This window comes from Physeter macrocephalus, chromosome 14 (genome assembly GCF_002837175.3).
Source record: "Physeter macrocephalus isolate SW-GA chromosome 14, ASM283717v5, whole genome shotgun sequence".
Classification (NCBI taxonomy): Eukaryota; Metazoa; Chordata; class Mammalia; order Artiodactyla; family Physeteridae; genus Physeter; species Physeter macrocephalus.
In genome coordinates this window covers 2,651,700-2,669,738 of record NC_041227.1, presented here as the reverse complement: position 1 = coordinate 2,669,738, position 18,039 = coordinate 2,651,700, and positions in this window count along the sequence as shown.

Below are 18,039 nucleotides of genomic sequence, written 5' to 3'. Positions count from 1 at the left end.
GTGTGTGTGTGTGTGTGTGTATGTGTGTGTGTGTATGTGTGTGTGTGTGTATGTGTGTGTGTGTATGTGTGTGTGTATGTGTGTGTGGTGTGTGTGTGGTATGTGTGTGTGGTGTGTGTGTGTGGTGTGTGTGTGTGTGTTGTGTGTGTGTTGTGTGTGTGGCGTGTGTGTGTGTGTGTGTGTGTGTGTGTTGTGTACAGGCATGCCTGGCAGTCCTGGGTGTGCCAGGACACTCCAAGCCCTGATGGCCTGGCTACCTGGGTAAGTGCCGAGTCTGCTCCCAGTCGGACCTGTGGGAAGAGGCCCCATGCTCGTTTCTCTGGGACAGCTCCAGCTCTGGACACAGGCAGGTCCCAGCTGCTGCTCTTTACCCCCTGGGACCCACAGACCAAAGAGCCTGCTCTTCTCTGGATAGATAGGAAAGGGCTCTGTGCTGTGTTGATGCTTATCTTTATTTACTTGTTTGTTTTTGGCTGTTGTGAGAAACTGAAATGCTCAAGTCTCTCTCCAGCCAGGGGAGCTCTCTTTTTCTCCTCCAGGGTCTTGAGGAGAGGAGAAAGTGTCAAATTCAGGGTCAGTTCTACACAGATTCTAGGAGTCTGTGCCACCTTGTAAAGGGAAGAGGACCTAGTCCAACTCAACTCATGTCCTGGGATCTCACTTGTATCCGGGAATGTGCCAGGGGTCCAGCATAGGTGGTGGGTCCTGAGCAGGTGAGATCTTACAGGCTGAAGCATGGAGCTTGTACCAATATTACCGATGGGACAGGAAGAGGGGGAGCCAGGGGGTACAGATCCTATAGTTAATTCACCATTTTTTTGTTTCTGTTTCTCTTTACCTCTCATTCACACACACACACACACACACACACACACACACACAAAATACAAACACACCAACACCCCACACTTGTTATCCCATGGCCTGGAACCCACTTCCCCAGATCTTTAGATGAAGGTCTCCTTTTTATCACTTAGATTTCAGCTTTAAAGCTTCCCCTCAAATATTTCCTAGCCACATTTTCTAGCAGTTTCCCTAACACTACCACCAACCTCTATCCCAACTCTCCTGTTTCGTATCTTTTGTAAACCATACCCTCTCTGACATAGCAGCATCTGTTATATCCACCCTTTCCTGACTGCGTCATTGCAGCCTGGGCCACAGGCTCCATCCTGTATGCTGAGGTACAATTTGTATTTTCAGCACCTCGGACAGCGTCAGTGAGTGTGTGTAGTCTGTTAAGTATGGGTTGAATGAATGAATAGAATAGGCAAATTTTTAAATATATCAATTCTACTCAGCATGTGCTGGGAAATTTAAAGAGCACAGAGAACAAATTAGAAGTTTCTTTAGAAGATATTATTAGAAATCCATGCAGCTGTTAAAGCAAAAATGCTACATTTAACTGAAGTCCAAATCTTAATTATAATGCTTCCATTCTTCACGGTGCCTCTTTCTTCAACCAGAAGACTCTGCTTGATGCCCCTCTGTGCAATGGGAACTGTATGTAGGTATATATTAGTATTTATTGATAGTATAATCTCCTTCTGTAGAGATACGGAACTTTGTTTCAAATTTTGCTGATTAATACTTCGTAAGTTGTAATTCTTGGGACAAAAGGGCTGAAAATATGGTCAAATGTAATCATTTGATTAAAGGTAAGGTGAGAAAAGTTTCTTATGTCACCTGATCGTCAGCCTGCAGAGAACTGTAGAATTTTCAAAGGAATAAATCAAAGCCTAAAGTGAAAGCCCCACATTCTGAAGATTACAAAAGCAATAATAAAAAGTTGTCATGTTCTGAGTACTTACTGTGTGTCATACACAGTCTAAGCCACTTGTAGGTATTAATTCAATTAATTTTGATAACAACCCAATAGGTCAATTCTGTTAATAACTGCACTTTACAGATGAGGAAATTAAAGCACCGAAATGTTCCGTGACTCTTCCGAGGTCCCACAATTAGTAAGATGTGGGCCTGAAATTCAACCCCAGAAAACCTGGCTCCAGAGCTGCCTCAGCTGTAAAGCAATAAGGTTCACCAGCGACTCTCAGAACGGAGCAAGGAAAGAAAGTCATAAGGAATATTTTGAGAGCAGAAAAATTGTTTGGACAAAGCAAGGCAGCTATTTTTTTTATTGCCGAAACACTTGGATGAAAAGGAAAAGTGAAAAGGGGAGAGTGCATCTGGACACAACATTGATGTTTATCATAACACCTGTATTTTATGCAGATGTGCATGGCTCTCAGGTGCCATAGAGACAGAGCTCCCAAGGAGAGAGATTCATGAGCCCTGCTTTCCTCACCTGGATCTAAAAACGGCCCCAAAGTTAAAGCATGCCAAGCCAACCGTCCCGAGAACATCATCAGGAACGTTAGGGAGTGCCCTTAGGAATCCGTTGTAATGTTTAAGGTGGTTCTTAGCTTTCTAAGTTGAAAATAAATTAAGCTTTCTCAGTTGTACAGACATGTAAAAACTTTTGGAAAGTCAGGTGCGGGGGTTGAAATTTGACTTGAACGAAATAAAACTTGTATGTATAGGAGTTCAATGAGAAATCAATTATTCTAACCAGGGAAATGTGATGCTTGACATGCCTTAGCATCACTGATGGTTGTGGGATATTTTTACAGACGTTGAATCTAAAAGCTGGAAGGAATTTGAACATCGAACTGTTCATCTAGGAGGATCAAACTGATTTCTTCTGACTTTTCACTAAGGTGCCACTGAAATATGATTTATCAGGCTGTCACTTTTGTTATTTCTGGAAGGCATTTCAAAACATCCTTACAAGGATCTGAATTAATTTTGTAATAATGAGATCATATCAGAATATATATCTGATATTTTAGATAACACTGCCCAGTGTTTTTGGTTATGTAGTCAATTTTGGCTAGATACTGACATGCATTAGTAAGATCATAATGTCAATACATTCCACAGAAACACACATTCTCAGCCCTGCTCCTCCAGCTTAGAATAATTTTCATCTCAGTGGGATATTGGCCATGACTTTGATTCTAAAACAAGTAGTAAAATTGAAACCTGTTTCTCCTTCCCCCCGCCCCCATTCTTTATTTCTTTGTTAAAAAACTGCTTAAATCTTTTCTTTGGAAACACTTTTCCCAAGAGGTCTCATTTACTACTAAGAAAATTTAACTTAGTTTTAGAGCTGAAGGAAATGTCAACACAAGCAATATTTTAATGATCATCTAGTTGCATTTAGCATTCACAAAAAAGTCTCTTGTTTGAGGAACTCACAATAATTGAAAATATATAGTTTTTAAATTATGCATGTGCTTCTGATGCTGATGCTGTGAGGATAAAAAGCATCCACTGAAATGTTCTTCCTACATTGAAGTTGGAAACATTTGAATTTCTAGACAATTACAGACTGTTGTGCAGTTAACAGGCGTGAGCAGTTGTGCTCCAGCTGATGGGGCTGGTTCCTCAGTGTGGTGAAGAAGCTCACAAATGCTGAGTGGGACCTCCAGAGGAAGGAAGGGTCTTTGGCTCCATTCTTTTCTTTTTTTTTTTTTTTTTTTTTGTGGTATGCGGGCCTCCCTCTGCTGTGGCCTCTCCCGTTGCGGAGCACAGGCTCCGGACGCGCAGGCTCAGCGGCCATGGCTCACGGGCCCAGCCGCTCCGCGGCACGTGGGATCCTCCCGGACCGGAGCGCGAACCCGGTTCCCCTGCATCGGCAGGCGGACGCGCAACCACTGCGCCACCAGGGAAGCCCCTGGCTCCATTCTATTAGAAACATTATCCAGGAAAGTCCCATCCTCTGCCTTAACATGAAACACATGTGCTCATCCTTCTAGCAGGACCAGAAAAGTCAGTGAAAATAAGGCCATTCAAAGTCATCTCAAACAATGCCTACGGGACAGGAACATACCAAAATTTCAAAATAGACTTATGATCCTAAATCTTGGCTTCAATGGCCATCCCTGGTTCGCATTCATGTTCCCAAACTCCATGAGCTTGTCACTCTTACCTTTATCGTGGATGTAACCACTAATTCACTGAGCTACGATGATTGGTGAGATTGCATATGCTTAACCAATTGCAAAGCATTCAATAATAATAATAAAATAATAACAATATGGTTATTATAACGATTAACTATTATAACTATTAATAAATAATATTTATTATTATTTTATTCACGTTCATTCACATTTATTGTGTGTCAGCGTCTTAGCTCAGGCTGCTAAATCAAAATACCATAAGCTTGATGGCTTTTAAACAGCAGGCATTTATTCCTCACAGTTCTGGGAGCTGGAGGTCTGATATCAGCTTGCCAGGGTGGCCAGGTTCTAATGAGGTCTCCTTTCTGGGTTGCAGACTGCTGCCTTCACCTTTTACCCCAACTGGTGGAAAGAGAAGGTCCTAGCTCTCTGGCCTCTTCCTACAAGGGAACTAATCCCAATCCTGGGGGCTCCACCCTCATGACCTCCCAAAGGCCTCACGTCCAGAAACCATCCCATTGGAGATTTGGTCTCAACATATGAGTTCCAGGGAGACACAAACATTCAGCCCGTAACAGCCACTGTGCTAAGTGCTTTATCCGGAGTCTCCCATTCAACCCCACAGGGCACCAAAGAGGCAGAACTATTACTTTGATCTTACAGAAATGGGAGCTAAGCTAATCTGGGTGAGCGAGGGGTCAGTTGTCCAGACCACCCTTCCCAACAGCTGCTGGGGTGCTGTGGGCAGAAGACCTTTGGCCATCAGCCCGTTCAGGGACTGCCTCAGAGGCTGAGAGCTTCCTCGATCAAGCACCCCTCCCCACGCAGTGCCATCCAATGACCGATGGATGCAGAGCTATACAGGCCCAGCCATCTCAGCTGCGTGAGGAGGAACTTTAATGGGCTGATTTAGCTCCAGAGCTTTGAGCAGTGGCTGTGAGCCCATCATAGCAGGGCTCCTTAAACTGCTTAAGTCTTCCTCTCCCTCTTCCTCCTCCTTTTCCCGCACGGGATGGAACTTAAGGGCACACACCCTAATAATCACTCGTGCTACACCCCAAACTCCATCTCAGCATCCTCTCCTCCAGAGCCTGGTCCATGGTTAGGAAACGTGACCAACTCAGCTGGATTAGTGATGGGGCCGAGATCCTCCCCGGTTCTACTGGTTCCCGTGACTCCACTGGCAATTTTCATGACTTTTCCTTACTCTCTCATCACTTCCTCCCTAAAACTTCCAGAGGAACAGAAATTCATCTTAACCTCCATCATGCTCACGACTATTATAATTTTTTCCAGAATCGCACAGCCGATACACATCTAAATAAAAGTTTAGAATTCTTTGAAGAAAAATATCCATGCAATAAAATTTCACTAAATTAAAAGATCAGTGTTAATTAATGAAAAACTCCAGATATAAAACGCTTTTAGATGTATGTTATTTTATTCTTCTTGAGTAAATATGTCAAGAAACTAGTGACTAAGGAGAGGAACTCCAAATAGAATTCTTATTTGTTCTCTTCTGATTCGTCTGCTTGTGACCACAGTGACCTTGAAAGCAATTTGTTCTCCTACAGAAGCCAACGTATACCTTCTATAATCACCCTGGCTTCACAATTCATTTGCTGAACAATTTTTAGTAAGAAAAAGGAGTCTTCCTTCTGACCTACTTTTGAATGTTCACAAATTTTAGGTTACCAGACTGAGAATTAATGAGCTTTTACCGACTCTCCCTCATTTGCCGTTTTTCTCGTACTTTCAGCTTCTTCTTTTCTCTGCATTAAAAGAAATAATAATACACTTTTGGTGATATGTCTAACCATCATTTCATCTCAAAGCCCTGGAGATCTGCAATCATTCTGGGAAAAGAACGAACCTTGTACCAACCTGAGCTATTTCAGCGACAGCATGCTAGAATGTTTTAAGATCGACACCGTTGGATCCAACAGAATGTCATCAGTTCTTCATGTTCAAACACTTCCATCTTCGGAATATCATCTGGGTGCCTTAGGGAAAAGCCCACGTGTTCCTAGGGACACAGATAGTCCCTCTGGGAGGTGCCTTTTCTAGGAAGGGGCTCAAATTCTCTGGTAAGGTCTTAGCCCTCCTGGACCCTCTCTCACGACGTAGCCTTGCACATAACTCCAGCTCCTCTGCGTTGTTCTAATTGATCTCTTTGTATATTAACTTTAATAGGATGAGTAGAAATTGTAATTCATTATAATGATACTTTTTTTTAAGTGAATATGGAATCCATCTGTGCCCCAGTCTGGGTCAGTGGGGAAAAAAAGGAGCAAATGATTCAGGATCTCTGGCCCAGGGAACTCAGAGTGAAGGAAAGTGAAATTTACTGAGCACCTATCCTGTGCTAATGCAAGTCCAAGTGCTGTCCATCTACTGTCTCAGCATAGCACACACCGATCCTGGGAGCAGGTACCTGATCACGCCCATTTTACAGATTAGGACATGGTTATGCATGCGTCACAGATACCTCCAGTGCAAGAACATAGTAGATACTCAGTGGATCGTTGACGAGTGGATGAATGAGTGCGTGAACTTGGGAGACAGTTTTCACGATGGAAAGAGCACAGTTTGGAAAGGACAGGTCCCGTGTCTGCTGAGCTGAACCTTCAGTAGTTCATCAAACTCTGCACTTCTAGTAACTTTCCCACGTGTGGTGGGGATAGTATCCCTCAAAGTTGTTGTACAGAACAGATGAGACGGATGTAAGGAGCTTCCTGGGATTCACGCCTTCACTCAGCAGGTATTTATTGCTGATTAGGACCCGGCCTTGCAGAAGGACCCGGGAACACCGAGGTCCCCACCCTCACAGGGGTTACGGATTTGGCAGTTTAGTGGAACATAGTAGATGCTCAATAAATGAGCCTCAACCAAGGCCAGCTCAGGTGATGGGAGGAAGTCCCCTTGGGACTGGGGAATAAGGAGGAGGTAGCATTTGAACTTGACCTTCAAACTGGGCAGCATTTTGACTGAGGGAAATCAATGGTGAGAGCGTGCCAGGAAGAAAACAATGTGAACAGTGGAGGTACGAGCAGAAATTTTAAGACGCTGCCTGTATCTAAGGGGTGATGGAAGTGAAGTAGGGAAGGCTGCTTCTGGTTGGCCAAGGGGGCCCAGTCCCCCCGGGGAGTAATTGTGTCCCCCACCTGCCCACCGAGGACCCCGAGGGCTTTTCAGTGGTAAGGACATAACTGAAGCCACCGTGGGCAGGAACGCTTCTCTTTTCATCTTTCAGCTCCGCCTTTCCCAGCTTTGCGTCACTTCCGGATGTCCTCAGGTGGTGGCTTCAACAGCTTCAAGTATATCTCCCAGGAGCTCAGCAAGCCCAGGGGCAAAAGTGCCTTAAACAACTGCTCTGGCAGAAACGTCAGACAAGCTTACGGGGTCCCCGCTTGACCAAGCCTGGTGGCCCATAGCAGGCAGTGGTCTGGCTGGTCAGGCCTGAGTCAGGGCCCACACTCTGAGCTGGGGGAGGGTCAAACTCCCTCTAACCTCACGGACTGAGTAGGGAAGGGTGTCACTGAGAGTCGGAAGGGTCTTACCAAGAGGTGTGTTACTAGAAGGAAGAGCTGTTGTCAGGACAGCGAGGGATGGTTTCTAAGAAGTGAACAGTATCAGCCAAAATAACACAAATAAAAGCCTCCCTTTCTTCCTCTGTGCCAGGCCGGTACTCTCTCCTTTCTCTGACCTACAGGAGCATCATTCTCCACCTTGTATGTTATTTTATTTTTATTTCGGGCAGGATCCTTTTGCTGACCCTCAAACGCTAAACCAGGGGAAGAGGAGATGGGCTATGGGGAGGAGGGTCTCAGCGTCCTCTGTCTGCACACGACCCAGGTGGGCAGGGAAACCATCTCCCCGGGGGATGTCAGAGCCGAGAGGACATGCCCCCACCTCTGTAAGGGCAGCAAAACTCGGTTCCCATCGGCCTAGGTTTGGGCGGCTCCTTCTGTCCACAAGGTGGGGAGGGACACACAGGACGGGGGACGGTCCGAGTCCTGATGGCCTTGAGACCCCGGTCCAGCTTGACCAGAAGTCAGCCCTGCTCACCCTCCCCCGATTACATACCCTTTCCTTTTGGCCTGTTTATCACTGAAAGTGTCCTGACTGGAGGCGTCTGTAGTTGTGAATCACCAAAACCCTCCTGCTAACCTCGTTTTCTGAGCGGCAGAGCCCGTGTATCAGCGGACGGAGGTTAACGCTGATTGGTCTGCAGAGCGGTGACTTGAATGTCTCGATTATCACTATATAGGTGGTCCTAGGTTGCTTCGTGATACCCGGTGGGTGCTCCGTGGTTCTTTAATGACTTACGCTCTGGAATACCCAGCACTGGCTGCCAAGGACTCTGACCTTCCCAAGGCTCTGATGACACAGTTGGGAAACTACAGCTGGTATTATTCGCTCCCCAGTTCAACATGATTGCTTTGGTGAAGCCCTTCCCTAGTCATTTTCTTTTTAACTTTGCGTAACTTTTCCCAAGAGGCCTCCTTTCCTCTGCATGGAGATTAGACAGGACTCACATGACACAGCACAGCCCCCAGCCTGGTGCAGCAGGCTCTGCAGATATGTGGGTTAATAGGAAAGTGATAACCGTACTTACTTTTGTCAAGTGAATCTCCCTCCAAGCATTACCCCACTGGTGATCTTGCCAACAACCTACGGTCATCTACGTTTTAGCTGAAAGAAAAGCCAAGTGCCAGGCACCCTTCACAGGTGGAACTGGGCTCTAAACTAAGCCTCTGCGCTGTGCTTTGTGCAGCAGCAAATAACAACCCTAAGAAACGCTTCTGTATCTCAGCAGATTCGCGCATTCATTCGTCTACTTCTCCTGTGTATTGAATAAGTGGGCGTATTCGTTTCTTATTGCTACTATAACAAACTACTACAAGCTCAGTGGCTTTAAACAATACAAATTCATTATCTTACTGCTCTGGAGGTCAGAGATCTGAAATGGGTCTCACTGGGCTAAAATCAGGGTGTCGGCAGGGCTGCTTCCTGTCTGGAGTGTGATGGTTAATGTTGTGTGGACTTGCCTGGGCTGAGGGGGCCCAGTAGCTAACAGAACATTCATTCTGGGTGTGTCTGGAGCTGGGTGGGGGCGGGTTCTCCGGAAGAAATGAGCATGTAAATCAGTAGACTGATTACAGGAGGTGGCCCTTGCCAGTGCAGTGGGCATCGATCAATCCACTGAAGGCCTGAATAGCGTAAAAAGGTGGAGGAAGGGCAAATTCCCCCTCTCTTCTTTTTTTTTGGTTTTTTTTTTTGTTTTTTGCGGTACGCGGGCCTCTCACTGTCGCGGCCTCTCCCGTTGCGGAGCACAGGCTCCGGACGTGCAGGCTCACCGGCCATGGCTCACGGGCCCAGCCGCTCCGTGGCACGTGGGATCCTCCCGGACCGGGGCACGAACCCGTGTTCTCTGCATCGGCAGGCGGACTCTCAACCACTGCGCCACCAGGGAAGCCCCCCCACCTCTTCTTGAGCTGCGACATCCAATTGCTCTGTCCTCAGACATCAGAGCTCTTGGTTCTCAGGCCTTTGGACTCAGATGAGGACTTATGTCATCAGGTCCCCAGATTCTTGGGATCTTTGGACTCAGGCTGAATTATGCCACTGGCTCTCCTGCTTCTCCAGCTTGCAGAGGGTGGGTCACGGGACTTCTCAGCCTCCGTAAATATATGAGCCAATTTCTCTAATAAATCTCTTCTTACATCTATCTGTCTATCTATCTATCTATCTATCTATCTGACATCTATCCATCCATTCATCCATATATCTATTTATCATTTCTATCTTATCACCTATCTATCATCCATCCATTCATCCATCATCTCTCTCTATCTATCTATCTGACATCTATCCATCCATTCATCCATGTATCTATTTATTTCTATCTATCTTATCACCTATCTATCATCCATCCATTCATCCATCTATCAACTCTATCTGTCTATCTATCTATCTATCTATCATCCATCGGTGTCTGTATCTATACACCCTATCAGTTCTTTGTCTCTGGGGACCCCTGACTGATATGTAGCGATTCTAGGAAGAATCCCGTTCCTTGCATTTTCCAGCATCTGGAGGCTGCCCACATTTCTTGGACCATGGCTCCCTTCCGTCTTAAAGCCCACAGTGGCCTCTCAGGTCTCTCTCATGCTGCGCCACTCTGCCTCGGAGCCTCCTGCCTTCCTCCTGTGCCCACCTGGGCCTGCGTGGGTAATCCAGGAGAGCCAGCCCCCATCTCAAAATCCTTAATTTAACCTCACCTGAAATTCCCCTTTTCCAGGTAAGGTGACATGCGCACAGGTACGGGGGATTAGGGTGTGGACATCGCTCGGAGGCCATCTTTCTGCCTACCTCAGTGGTCTTTTGCCCACTTAAAGGGAACTGACCATCCTGTCATTGTGCTGGGATAGAAAACAGTCCCGTGCTGATGTGGCATCATCCTGCAGACACGATGAGGGTGATCAAATGAAGCCCGTCTTGGAAAAGAACCCCGGCCTTCCTTGCCGCGTTGCTCAAAGGTTGCCAAGGGTTACAGGTTGAACCATCCCCAGGGCTCTTGCCCATCACTGGACAGCCTCCTTCCCACGCTGCAGTCCTCACCCTGCATCAGCGGCAACTCGCTGGAGCAAGAGGGGAAGCTGGTGCACGCGAGGGACCCAGCATCCTCCTGCCTTCCGCATCTCTCGAATCTTGAGCACATTATAAGAGCCTCCTGACTCCTTGGAATTCACTTTATCAATCCCGATGATAAAGAGCATTGCTAAAGGGTAAGAACATTCTGGTTTAATTTTTCATGAGAGCAAATATAAAATATTCAAGCCAATACAACCCAAAGTGAGCATTCAGGATGCCAGCAAGCCCTGACACCTGCCTCTCAAAACAAACTCCGGTGTTTCCTGAGTCCACCCCCAAAAGCTGCCTCAGCCCTGTTTGGAGCCAAGACTGCTTCTGGCCAGCGAACCTGGGGACATTGGGGTGAGGCCCATACCTCCCTGCATGAGGGCTGCTGGGTCTAGGCATTTGTTTATCAGAAGGTCACTCCTAACAGTTTTAATTTATTTTTTTTTGTTTTCCTTCATGAAAAATTTAAAAACTCTGTATTAAGGGTCACGTTAAAGAAGATCAGATTGAAGAACAACCCACTGCCTTGAGGACCCAGACAGTGTCTGCAGCATTTGTCTCTGCAGGACAGCATGTGACAGGAGACCCATGGAACCATTTCACCTGCCGGCGCCCCTGCCGAGACGCCGGACCATCACCCCGCGCCTGCCGAGCTGCCCTGAGCAGGGGACGGTGGGCTGCTCTGTGTGTTTCCTCACAGATCTTGCCAAACGGAGCAATTTCTAATTTTCCCTCCTAGAAAGCCCCTGTCCCTAGGAGCTGCCACATCCCCTAAGTGGCTGGGATGGCACCTGGCACACGGAAGTCTTGCTGGGACCTTCACCTGGGGGCCGGTGGCTGGCGTGTGTCACACGGCCTGTCAAAATGTTGGTTCTACGTGACGAGGCTAAACTGACAGCAAGCCCACGGGGTTTTAGCCGGATGGTATCTGAGACGCGTTCGTGGAGGATGGGGACAGAGCACAATGGTGTCTCGAAATCAGGACTCCAGGCGAGGCCTCCAGAATACCAGCAGTCAGGTCAGGGGGAGACAGGGGCCAGGAGCAGGGCCAAGGTCACAGGTGTAAGTGGCTTCTCCTGCTGATGGACTCCCAGAGGTTGCCTCATGGCCTTGATTCCTTCACTGAATTAGTGACTGTTCCAGGGGGCCCTGCACTGTGCTGGGCTCTAGGGACACAACCTGGGGAAGGACACAGCCCCGTCCATGGGAAGCGAGTCAGAGCCCTGCGCTCTGAGCGCCGGCAGGATCCCATGCAGCGCTGCCTCTTGAGGTCTCAAGGGGCCCGGGTGAGAGGCAGCTTCCTGCGGGAGGTGAGATGTCTAAGCACAAACCCCAGGACAAACAAGAGGTGGCCGAAGGGGGCAGGGGAGACTGTTCCAGGCACAGGCAAAACCTGTGCAGAGGCCAGAGGGAGAGTCAGCGTGAGTGTCCCGGGACTTTCTGGGTTTGGAGGAAAATGGAAGACGCAAGGTGGGTACAAGGGCAGGGGCCAGGTCCTGGCGCTGTGCACACGTATTAGAGAATCTGGGTCTATTCTCAGAGGAATTTGGAGCCCTGGAGGATTTTTGGTTGTTTTTGTTTTCTTTTTTATTGTTTTCACATGCAATATAAAGCATCCATTTTAATTGTTCACTTCCCTAAATTTTTACAAATGTACACACCCAGGTAACGGCACCACAATCAATACACAGGGCATTTCCATGGCCCCCAAAGTTCCCCTGTGCCCCATCCATCCAGTGGCACCCCCTCCCCCAGCCCAGGCAGCAGCCACTCTGCTTCGGTCTCTGTAGATCAGATGTGTTTTCCCAAGGACATCACACGTGGGATATGTCCACACTTCTGTGACAGGCAGCTTTCCCACTGTGTGAACCTCCAGATTCATCACACGGCTGTGCTCATTCATTTCTTCTCAGTGCCAAGCTGTATCCCATCGTGTGGACGTGTGGAAGCTTTTTTATCCATCCCCCAGCTTGTGGATTCTTTCTATTTTGGTGCTATAATGAGTATGGCTGCTAGGAACGTGCGTGTACAAATCTCTGTGTGGACATAGGTTTGTCTTTGTGTGGAAGTATGTTTGTGCTTCTGCTGGGTAATGCCAGGAGTGGAATGGCTGCTAGGGATGCTGTTTAACTTTGTGAGAAATTAACCTCCTGCCTAAGGGCAGTTATGCAGGGGCCTGAGATGATGTTTCTGAAGAGTGTTCCGGCTGCAGTGCAGAAGGAGGATGGGTGAGGGGAGAATGTGGAATCAGACTGTGCACTTGGAGATTGCAACGTGCTGTCAGGAGAAGTGTTGGGGACCTGGGGAAAGAAAGGAGGGCAGATGGCAGAGACGGGCCAGGGGAGGGGCCAGAGGAGCTGGAGTCACAGGACTGCTGCTGGTGGGAAGGGGGTTGGAGGGAGAGAGCTGGGATGTTTCTGTCTGTGGGTGGCTGGGGCGGGGGGGTTGGGTCATCTGCCAGTTTAGAGGCAGCAGGATGACTGCGCGTGGGGAGACGGTGAGCTCAGCCTTGGATGCGGTACCCCTGAGATGGCCGTGGGAAATCCAGCAATAACGGGATGTACCCATGGGAGAGTCTGGGGAGCGCTCTGGACAGGAAGGGCACACTTCTGAGTCACCAGCGCTCAGCTGGCTTTGAAGCTGCTGGAGAAATGTGTATCCCATGTAGACCCACTGCCTGAGAGTTCCGGGAGAGACAAGAGTGTGATTTGGCAAATCTGCAATGAATTTGATTCTCTAGAGATGGACGGGAACATGGTTAGAATTTGAGAATGACCCTGAAAGTAAGTTAATTGACATACAATTATCAATTAGGGAAGAGAGGCCACTTGCATACATCGATGTGTGATGGAATTAATTTAAAATCCAGACAAAACCCAAACGTGCTCCAGTTTTCCTCATTACCACCTCCTGACAGTTGCCGGGGGGTTGACACTTATGCACAGCTGGCTATAAAGAAAAATGTGCTTGGCATGCCAGCAGTGCAGAACACACAAGGGCTTTCTTCCCTCTGCTTGGTCAGTGTCTTGGTAAGGAGAGGTTTGCTTTTCTCTTGGCGTCATAGTTCAGCTCAGAGAATGACCGTCTCGTTCCATGGTATGTATCCAAGTTCCCAAGGGAGGCAATAATCTGCCCGCATGTTGAAAATGACCCCCTACAAAACAATAGAACCACACAGCTCCGCAACATGCCCGGGCAGGTGAGTACCCTGGGTGGGCTGATCGTCTGTTCAGAGAAAGAGGTGAACATGATTTATTTATTTTAAGATATGTGAGAAAGCATATGTCTGAGATGCAGAAAGGCAAGACCCACAGGCACTCCAAAGAGGAAATCTTCCAGGGCCTCGGACGCAAACAGTGCGTCCACAACAGAGACCACACGTGTGTCCACCAAGAGGGCCTCCACTAGGGACTAGACAATCACACAGCGAGACAGAGCATGAAAAAGTGAGTTAGAGCCACACATAGGAAAACACCACTTGTGAATAGATTATAAGGTATTTAAGGCCTAACAGAAGAGAACGAGAATAGCAAGAACCTGGGTATCCACAGCCAACTTACAACTTTGTGCAATGCCTTTGAAGATATTCTCTGTGTCTGTGAAATTTAATAAGTTGCATGGGTATTGAGTAAATGGTAACTTCGGAATTTGCTTTCAATTTTGCCTCTTTTCTCTGGGTTTTTCTTTCTAGCGCTCACCCCCTGCTTCTCCTCTAGACCCGGGCCAGATCAGAGGAGTGAAACCTGGGCATTCACTCACAGGGGCCCGTACCCAGGTGGGCCCTGTGCTTGACTCCGTGCTTTGCTGGCACCATCTTGAAATTCTTAATGAGTTTTAGACAAGGGGCCCCACAAGTTGTGTCCTGTCCAGACCCCTGTCCAAATGCATCCCCCAGCCAACCAAGTCCTCTCTGGCCAAGGATGCCGTCTGTTATGGGTTGAATTGTGTCCCCTCAAATTCATAGTTCTGACGCTGGTATACATGTATCCTGGAGATGAATAATTAAGTGGATGGTGGAGGGGGAGCCGGGTTTCTCATTATTGGAGCGAAAGTTTGCAACAAAGCAGGGAGAGGGCTAGAATGATCTACATGAAAAAGATCAGGGTTGGAGACATCAGTGTGGACTCATGTTTAGGGTAATATAAATAGCGATGTTCACACAGAAAAATACTTACGGATATGTGTATATACAGGGCTTGTATACATACATATATTTCCCTGCTCTGCCAAGTGAGAAGGCCAAGAACAGTAACACCCAGTAGCAAGGAGCAAACCCAGTACCAGATCTTGGTTCCTAATACCATTCTCCAATAAAAAGATTGATTGGTTGAATGAATCAATCAATAAATAAGAATAGACAAATCTCTCATGCAGAAGAATCCCAAGTAATTTATGGATTCACTCCGCTCTTAAAGAAGTGGATCCTACTTTCTTCTGAAGTGTGGGCTACATGTAATTATTTCCTTCCAAAGAGCACAGACTATCAGGAGGGAAAAATAATAAGTTTACAATGCAGAAGCCAAGCAGACAGGACCTCAGCCAGAAGATCAAGGTCAACATCAACAATGATGTCATGTTGATAGTATGTACCCTTGATAAGATATGATGAAAATGGCACCTTAGTCCCAGTGATGGTCCTCCCAAAACCCATGACCCCAATCTAACAATGAGAAAGACATCAGACAAATCCCAGTTGAGAGACATTCTACAAAAAACCTGACCAATCCTCCTCAAAATGGTCAGCGTCACCAAAAACAAGGAAAGTCTGAGACATTCTCATGGCAAGAGGGGCCCAAGGAGAAATGGCGTCTGCCGTGTGTTGAGGTCCTGACTCCCGATGTGGCTGTGTTTGGAGATGAGACCTTTATGGATGTAATTAAGGTTACATGAGGTCAGGAGGGTGGGGCCCTGATCTGATAGGATTAGTGCCCTTATAAGAAGAGACAGCAGAGCTGCTCCATTGTGTGAGGACATAGGGAGGAGGCTGCCATCTGCAATCCGGGAAGAGAAACTTCACTAGAAACCAACCCTGCAGGACCTTGATCTGGGACTTCCAGCCTCCAGAACTGTGAGAAATAAATGCCCGGCCTGTGGTATTTTGTTAGGGCAGCCCGAGCTGACAAATAGAACATCTAACTGTCGTGTGAATACTGGATGGTATGCTGGGACAGAAAACAGAACATTAAGTAAGAACTAAGGAAATCTGAGAGAGTATGAACTTCAGTAAATAATAATCTCTCAGTATTGATTATTGATTGTGACAAGTGTACCGTATTTAATATAGGATATTAATAACGTGGGAGACTGCTTGGAGTGTGTGGGAACTCTCTGTATTATCTTCATGATTTTTCTGCAAATTTAAAACTGTCTTAAGATTAACAAGTTCATTAAAACATAGATTTGTTGCTGAGATATGAATAAAGACATATAAAATGTCGTATTTGGCCAAGGGGTTTAAATAGCTCTGTTTTAAATAGAGCTAAAATAACATGTAGATAACTCCATTTAAAGCCATAGGTCCTTCTACCATTTGGTAAACCTATGTGCTCGCTTCTTTAATGAGGTGAGTGAGTGATTTGAAAGCCCTCATCTCTGGATGTCTTGGAGCATCCATAGCAGGACTCAGGGAAACTGCTCCCAGGTAAGTATTTGAGCTGGGCTGTTCCCCACAGGCCACCTGCACCCCTGATGCTGCATTTGGCAGACATCACTTCAAGGCTTCCATTTTCACTGTGTCGGTGCACGTCTGAAACAGCGGTTCTGATCCTCCACACTTCTTGCGAAGATTTCCAGTTGTCATCTTGATATAATGCCATCTCCATCTCTCTAAGCGTGTTCGTTATGCCTGGAGGGATCTCTTCAAATGTTAGAATCTCAGACTTGAATTTTCTGGAACACACAGTTTATTTCTTTTTTATCCCTCCTTTATTCTTTATTCCAATGCTCCTAAGCCCTCCTGACATTCAGCAAGAATATGCATTTTATCTAATATGGAGCAGGCACTCTGCTGGGTTAGAGACACAAGATCGAGGAGGAAGTGTGCTGCCCTTCCTCGAGACCCAGTTGGGAAAACAAACGGACACAATTAACCACCATGCAATAGGATGTGTGCAAAATTCAGGATTTCACAGAGCGCTGCAGGAATTTGGAGAGGTTGGCCTTGAAGTGTGGGAACTCAGCGGCTGTGTGCCGGCCTCTAATTGCTGGGCTAGGGGAATGTCTCTTGTCGGATTCACATAATTACTCTGAGGACCTGCTGCTTCCACCATCGGGGTCATCATACCCTCCATATCAGCCAGTCAGAGCATATTCAGCCCTTGGACATGGTGACTGGTCCAGGGGTGGACACGTGATAAACAGGGTCAATCCTGCCCAAACAGGTCAAGTCCTGTTGGGAGATTAATACAGATCCTGGGAAGAGAGATGTTGCTGCTTCTAGAACTGTCAGTGCTCAGCCGCACGGAAGCCCAGAGCAGCCAGGGCTCATCTTTGCTTCTTTTTGGAAACAATCTACCAGAGAATGAAGCCAACAGAGAAGAAAGCAGAACCGAGAGAGACAGAAACAAATGCCCTGTAGTGTTTGAGCTCCTGGATCCAACCACACCTGAAGTGAGCATCATTTCTTAAGCATTCCCAATCAGATGAGTCAATAAACTACCTTCTTTGCTTAAGCAACTGCAAGGAAGCAAAAGTGTGGGCCAGCCCTCCTGGTCTATAGAATGGGCTTCCGGCTGGCCGATGCCCTCCTAGCCCATTTTTCTACAGTAAGCTACTAAAGAATTATATAATTATTCAAAATTGTAAAAATGCTATATAACTCTAAGGAATTGTTAATGTATTTGTTCCACGGTTATTAGTAAAAGATTGAAATTTAAAAATAATTATATAATTAATCAACTTAAAGAAACATTCAGATTATTGTCCCCCCACACACACACACACAATAGAAGACTTTTAAGGCTACTGAATAAAATCTAACCATCTCAGCCTGATAATCAAGGCCTCTAGGAGCTAACTAAACCTTCTGCTTTCACATGCCTTATGCTCCCACAGAAATGGAAATACTCATCGTTTACCTGAACACGGCCCATTCTTCCTTACCCAGGAGGTATTGCTCCCGTGGTCCCTACATTCAAGTAGGCCCTCCCACCTGCTTCTGCATAGCCCACCTCAACCTGACTCCCACCTGAAGTGTGCCCCCCCATTGTGGAACTTTCCTCTGCATTTCTCTGCACACAGTTCTACCACCCTTGTGTTATGTTTGTGCATTCTCTTCTCCACTGAACTGTGATCGTCTCAAGAACAGGGTTTCAACGCAATCCTGAGTCACCTTTGTAGTCCTGGAAAAATCTGGAATACTGCCTTGTATTCCGTAGAACCTCAATAAATGCCCAGTGGATGCAGACGCGAATTAATGAACAAAAGCATG